Raw genomic sequence first — 7,387 nt, 5'->3', positions numbered from 1 at the left:
CAAACTGCCTTGTCCTACAAAATATAAATGATACTCTTACCCACTTGATGACTGTTTATTAAATATAATCAATGAAGTCCCAAGAGATTTTATTTGTTATTTTTTAAAGAGTCCTATGGTTGGATAAGTTTGGCAGTCATTGACTTAAATAAATTTAATCTGATTCCCTTGGAGGGGAAAAAAAGTACAAAGTGCCATCTATAAAGTATTACACATACATACAGCAACAAGAACAACAACAAAATTACCTGATTTGATCAAGCCTCTATAGCTAATTCCCAAATTTATAAGAAATACAGGGGACAGCAGAACATGTTTAATGACACCATGGAGATACAATCAGAAAAATACAAACCATGAGGAAAGCTACAGAAAATGATCTGGATTTTTCAATAAAAAGCAAACAGATAAAGAAAGAAAATTTTAAAAGAAAGATGGAGAACCTAAAAATCAAGAGACTTAAGAGATGCATCAAATAATTATAATGTATAAACCTTATTTTTATCTTCATTCAGCAAATGATCCATTTAACTATAAAATCTGTAAGAAAACTGAAGCAATATAAACCCTAAGTGGCTAATTATTAAAGAATTATTAATTTTTTAGGTATGATAACACTAATATTGTTATAATTAAAATGAGAGTTCTTACAGAAAGATCTTTAGAAATTCAAGATTATAATGTCTGAGATCTCTTCAAAATAATCAGGGGTAAGGACATGGAAGAAACAAAACAGGGTCATAAATTGATCATTGTTCAAACTGGTTAATAGATGGATTCACTGTAATATTTTATCTACTTTTTGCATATGTTTGAAAATTTTCATAACAATTTTTTTTAAGGAAGAAAACTAAAACCCCAAATGCAACTCTTGGGCCAAATGCATAATAATTTGAATTAGCTTTAGTCATGTAACAGCTTTTATTACAATTAAAAAACTATTGATCTTAAATAACTCAATCTAAAAACAGCTGAAGGGACTTCGCTGGTGGTGCAGTGGTTAAGAATCTGCCTGCCAATGCAGGAAACACGGGTTCAATCCCTGGTCTGGTAAGATCTCATATGCCATGGAGCAACTAAGCCGTGTTCCACAACTACTGAAGCCGGCACGCCTAGAGCCCGTGCTCCGCAACAAGAGAAGCCACTGCAATGAGAAGCCCGCACACCGCATCGAAGAGTAGCCCCCACTCGCCGCAACTAGAGAAAGCCTGCGCACAGCAACGAAGCCCCAACGCAGCCAAAAATAAAAAATAAATAAATAAATTTATTTTAAAAAGAAATTATTATTTGACTTGAATGTTAATAGTATGAGCAGAACCTGTTGTGTTGTGTTTGGAATGCATAATAATATTTTCTAATTATTTTGTTATACTAACCTACCAATTATGCATTTCTCTGAGGATGTACTAATTTTATAGCAGATTTCAAGGGCCACACATTCCTGGAAGATGTTACCAGGCACTTCCACTAAAGGATTTATTTCTTCCTTTTCCATATTCTTATAGTCCTTGTCATTTCCCTCACTTTCTGGCATTTATTCAAACCTTTCCATGTGGCTTTATTTGGCTATTATGAGGAAAAAGACAGTATAATCTGGTGGTTAAAGGCATGGGCTTTAGAGACCCCAATTTGGCTCTGCTTTCTACCTCTGTGACTTGGGACATGTCTTCTAATAAATCTGGGCATTAGTATCCTCATTTATGAAATTAGGATGATATCCACCTCCCAGGTGTGTTACAAAGATTCTATAACACGTATAAAGAGCTTATTACAGTGTCAGGATCACTATTATTTTAGAATTTTGATTATACCTTTGCTGAGAACCAAATATGCAATTTTCTGGCCCAAATCTCACAGTGAGAAAGAAGGATAAGCCATCAGCAGAACATTCCCAGGACTGGAAGCTATGGACCATCCTTTACACTGTTGACTGAGCATCTAGTCTGTACTCCAAAGCATCGTGCAAGTCGTTGGGAACATAGAGGAGCACATGGAATGGTCTCTGCCTTGAAGGAGCTTCCAGCCTTTTGGAGAAGAAGTGCCATATATAAAAAAACAAACAGTATAGAAATAAACAGGGGAGAAGAGACAAATCGTCCTTGCAGGAGAATTCCCAATAATTTATGTAAGCTACTCTGGCCTCAAGGAGATTGAATTTAACTCCCTACTGCTTAAGTGTGGGCTACACATAGTGACATCCTTCCAAAGAGGACAACATGGAAAGGGGGAACAAAAGAGCAACTTTACAGTAGAGAAACCTGACAAACACTCCTCAGCCAGGTGACCAAGGTCAACATCAACAGTGATAAGTCATGTTGATAGTAGGTGCCCTTGATGTGATGTGTTCCATTACCTCTGTGGTCCTCCTTCCCAAAACACACAACCCCAGTCTAATGATGAGAAAAACATCAGACAAATCCCAACTGGGGGACACTGTACAAAATACCTGACTAGCACTCTTCAAAACTGTCAAGGTGGGCTTCCCTGGTGGTGTAGTGGTTAAGAATCTGCCTGCCAACGCAGGGGACACAGGTTTGAGCTCTGGTCTGGGAAGATGCCACATGCCATGGAGCAACTAAGCCCGTGTGCCACAACTACTGAGCCTGTGCTCTAGAGCCTGCATTCCACAACTACTGAGCCCATGTGCCACAACTACTGAAGCCCGCATGCCTAGAGCCTGTGCTCAGCAACAAGAGAAGACACTGCACTGAGAGGCCTGCGCACCGCAATGAAGAGTAGCCCCCACTTGCCGCAGCTAGAGAAAGCCCGTGCGCAGCAACCAAGATCGAATGCAGCCAAAAATAAATAAATTAAATAAATAATTTTTTTTTAAACTGTCAAGGTCATCAAAATAAGGAACATTTGAGAAAGTGTCCTGTGCAGAGGTGTCTAAGAAGACATGCTGACTAAATGTTATGCAGTATCCTGGATAGGATCCTGGAAGAGAAAAAGGGTATTAGGTAAACACTAAGGAAATCTGTGGAAAATATGGACTTTAGTTAATGTGTCAGTATTGGGACTTTCCTGGTGGTGCAGTGGTTAAGAATCTGCCTGCCAGTGCAGGGGACACAGGTTCGATCCCTGGTCTGCAAAGATCCCACATGCCATGGAGCAACTAAGCCTGTGCATCACAACTACTGAACTCACATGCCACAACTACTGAAGCTTGCGTGCCTAGAGCCCGTGCTCCGCAACAAGAGAAGCCACTGCAATGAGAAGCCTGCGCACCGCTACGAAGACCCAATGCAACCAAAAATAAATAAATAAATTTATTTTTTAAAATGTGTCAGTATTGGTTCATGAATTGTGACAACTGTGCCATACTAACATAAGATGTTAACAGGGGAAACTGGATGTGGAGTATATGGGAACTCTACTATCTTATCGATGTTTCTATAAACCTAAAACTGTTCAAAAGTTAACTTTTTAGGGCTTCCCTGATGGCGCAGTGGTTGAGAATCCGCCTGCCGATGCAGGGGACACGGGTTTGTGCCCCGGTCCGGGAAGATCCCACATACCGCGGAGCAGCTGGGCCCGTGAGCCATGGCCACTGAGCCTGTGCATCCCGAGCCTGTGCTCCGCAACGGGAGAGGCCACAACAGTGAGAGCCCCGCGTACCACAAAAAAAAAAAGTTAACTTTTTAAAAAACAATATTGCAAATGACAAGACAATGGGATTGACTCATTCATTTAACAAATATTTCTTGAGTATCTATTATGTGCTAGACACTTCACTGGGGACTAGAGGTGCAGTGATGAACAAGAGAGAAAGATCCTTCACCTTCAGGAGCTTGCATGGGACGTGTGCTGGGCCTATACAATGAATTTATGTTCCCTGTCACAGCTTTCCTCGCTTAGGAGGGCATTCTGGTGGCATTCCAGTGGCAATGTGACCTCCATTACTTCTTGGTAAATAAGGGGCAAACATGATCCAGGCCACGGTTTAGCAGTGAGAGGTGAATAGCAAGAGACCTTCCATAAGAAGGGATGAGTGCTGGGAGGTAGTTGGCACAGCCAGTGTTTCCTAAGGTTTCCAAACCCCAGAAACAGCACAGCCCTTGAAGGCTATATGTGCCCAGGGAGCATCTGCCCAGCCACAGAATTCAGCCAGTCAGAGGTCCCTTCCAATCACTTGGTCTAATCTCTTTGACTTTATAGGAAAGGCAACTAAGGCCCAGAAAAAAGAAAGTGATTGCTTGTGGTCATAAGGCTATCTCTGAGTCAACTTTTTAATATTCACTCCTCAGAGGCTGTGAACATTTATTCTATTGCTAGAAATCATCAAAAACTGAAAGGCTAGATGTACATACTTGCTTAGTATCACATGTGAACAATGGAAAGGAATTGAGCAGGAAAAATTGATACAAAATAAACATCAATGTGGGTCAAATAACATAGGTGATAAGAGTTTACAAACTGATTATGCTATATAACTAATCATAGAGACTTATGGGATACTGCAGGATAAACATACACTTCCCAAAAGGGAACAGACTCACTTTAAGATCACCATAACCAAAATAAAATCAAATCACTATGCATTGCATTAGCTAAGTAACAGTTTGCAGGGGAAGTTAAAGGTATAGGGCATGGGACAGGACTGATATTCCTTTAAAAAAACAAAAACAAAATACCAACAACAAAAACATAAAACTTCAGGGTAACACCAGATTCATATTTAGATTAAAAACAGAAGAGAGGGGACCCATAAACTAGAAGTTATCTATGTAGACAATGAGCCAAGTCCACTCAGAGAACCTGGCTATTCTTGAGAAACTTTTCAGCCTCATCCTAAAGCTTGAAGATGCCACCTAGGGTATCAGTTTGAGAGGCAGCCCACTCCCTTCCCAATGCCAGCGCATTCTGCACAAAGTTAGAAATGTGGTCAGACACTACACTCAGGGAAAATTGCTTCTGAAAATGAGTTTACAACCTTTCTGTTAAGGATCGTTTTCAAAGAACCATCAGGCCAGAAAATGCTTCCATGTTTTAACAGGGGAACACAGTAGGCACATTTAAGGTGGAATTTTAATGAAAAGATAATGAAAGAAGAATGAAAAATTAGAATTATTCGTTTAACCTCTAACATTGACCTAAGTATTAGACCCTCTGGGCAGTACATTAGGATCACCTGAATAGCTTTAAAAAAATCCTAATGCCCTGGCCCTGACTCAGACCAATTACATTAGAATCTCTGGGGTGGGACTCAGGATTCAGTACTTTTTAAAGCTCCCCATGTGATTCCATTGTGCAGCCCAGTTAGGAACCAGTTAGGAATCCACCGCTCTACAGAGAGTTAGTCTAAAATTTGAATACAAATACTATTAAATAAAGCAGGATAAACTAACTAGTCATCCTAGAAGTACAATACCCTGAAATGTTACCCAATTGAATACAAAACTATAATTTTAACAATTTGTCTTTTAAAGTCAATTGTACCCAGATTTATTTGACTTTCCTCTCTTCTTCAGATGTTTCCACAGCAGAAGCAACTACCTCTTAAGTTCAGATATTTTTTTTTCTCAATATACTTATGGTGAGCCTGAGGTACAAACTAAGCGAGAATGAGAAATCTCATCCCCACTCCACATGGTTGGCCTTTCAAAATAGAAAAATAAAGACTAACTTCTCTTAAATGTTTCAAAACAAAATAATTAAACTGTATCTTTGGGTAAACAACCAATGAAACTCAGTGAGGTATTTCCTTTATTTTTTAATAGTCACAGACTCAGGGTCAGTGATGGAAATAGCTGCATAGTTCTGACTGCTAAATGGCTCGGTGAAATTACATCACAGGAGGGCTGAGCCTTGTGGGAGTTCTGAAGAGCAGCACCTTTTAGCCATTTGGGTTGAGCTGTGGAGTGGCTAGCCTTTTTCCAGGAGGTGAATTCTCCCTAATTATATAGCATCACTACAATTTGCTCAGCCTAATTGGAGGAGGTTATCCAAACCTGACTGAGGACACGCAGCAAACAATAATGATAAAGACAGCTTTAATGGTCCTGAAGGCTTAATATTTCTCCCAAGGAAAATATCAGGGGTGGTGGCTAGATTGCTGGGTTTCTAAGAAAAGGGCAACTCTCTCTACCATGAGAGGGATTAAATCTTTAAGGCAGCCATGAAAATAAGAATAAAAAACCTCCTGGTCCACAAATGTTATTCAGTCTCTTTCTCTCCAAAAGACATTCAGATAGTAAAGGGAATGAAATCAACACCCCCGGCCCGCCCCTCCGCAGCTGCCTGGTGCAATACTGACTCATTCCAGATTGAAAGGATAGCTGTAAAACCACTACCATATTTGGCTTCCAGGTGGTGGTGGTATGTTTCCTTCCTAACATAAAACGTATAGGAATACTATTCAGCAATCAAAAGAAAGGAAGAACTCATTCATGTTACAACATGAATGAAACTTAAAAACATTATGCTCAGTAAAAGAAGTCACATATTGTATCATTCAATTTATATGAAATATCCATAAAAAACAAACCCTTAGAGACGGGAAGTACATTGGTGTTGCCTAGGGCTGAGGGCAGGAAAAGGGATTGGCTGCCAATGGCCAGAAGGGATCCTTTTGGGGGTGCTGGAAGTGTCCTAAAATTGGATTGTGGTGATGGCTGCGTAACTCTGTATACTTACTAAAAATCTTGGAAATCACTGAAAAGGGATGGATTTTATGATATATAAATTATTGGTTATTCTTTAGACCTAACTAAACTCCTATTCTTTGGACTAAATAAAACTTTAAAAAAACCGAAATCGTGCCCCCTCTCCTGCGTCTGGGGGTGGTTCCTCAGCTGCCTTGCAGGTCGTGTGTCACTTTACACGTTCCGTGAATTCTGCTTTCTCCCGTTTCCTCATGTGAAAAGTTACCAGGATGAGAGAGAAAGAGAGGGGTGGAAGAGCACATTACCAAATCTGAGATCTGTGCAATCCCAACAGACACCAGGTCTAGGAGTTTGGAAAGGCAGTCATAAATCCTTCCTGATCTAGAAAAGAAGAAAAAGCAAATGTAAAGAAGGGTCCGGGCCACCTCCCAAGCGTGGCGCTACCCATGACAGTAAATGGAGCCCCCGGGGAAAATCCGACCGTGGCAGAAACAAAGTCGGAAGGCTGGATCCCTAAAATCCGAAGAAAAACCAGTCCGTTGATGGGTTTTCTAACAAATACAGGGCATGCGTTTATCCAACCCAGGTTGGCGTGACTTCAGAAGTACGAACTTTGTTTCAGCGGGAGCACAGATTTGGGAAGTTTGTTCTGAGGCCGCGGGTACCTGGTAGCTCTCCGGGGCCCCGCGTTTCCGGCGCCGCAGCTCCCGCCGCGGAGACTGTGCGCGGGGAACCACCACTCCCCAGCCCGGGTGAAGCCGGCTCCCTCGGGCAGCCCCGCC

The sequence above is a fragment of the Kogia breviceps genome, chromosome 3 (assembly GCF_026419965.1).
Source record: "Kogia breviceps isolate mKogBre1 chromosome 3, mKogBre1 haplotype 1, whole genome shotgun sequence".
Taxonomy (NCBI): Eukaryota; Metazoa; Chordata; class Mammalia; order Artiodactyla; family Physeteridae; genus Kogia; species Kogia breviceps.
The sequence above is the reverse complement of the archived record's forward strand: the minus strand, read 5'-3'. Positions refer to the sequence as shown.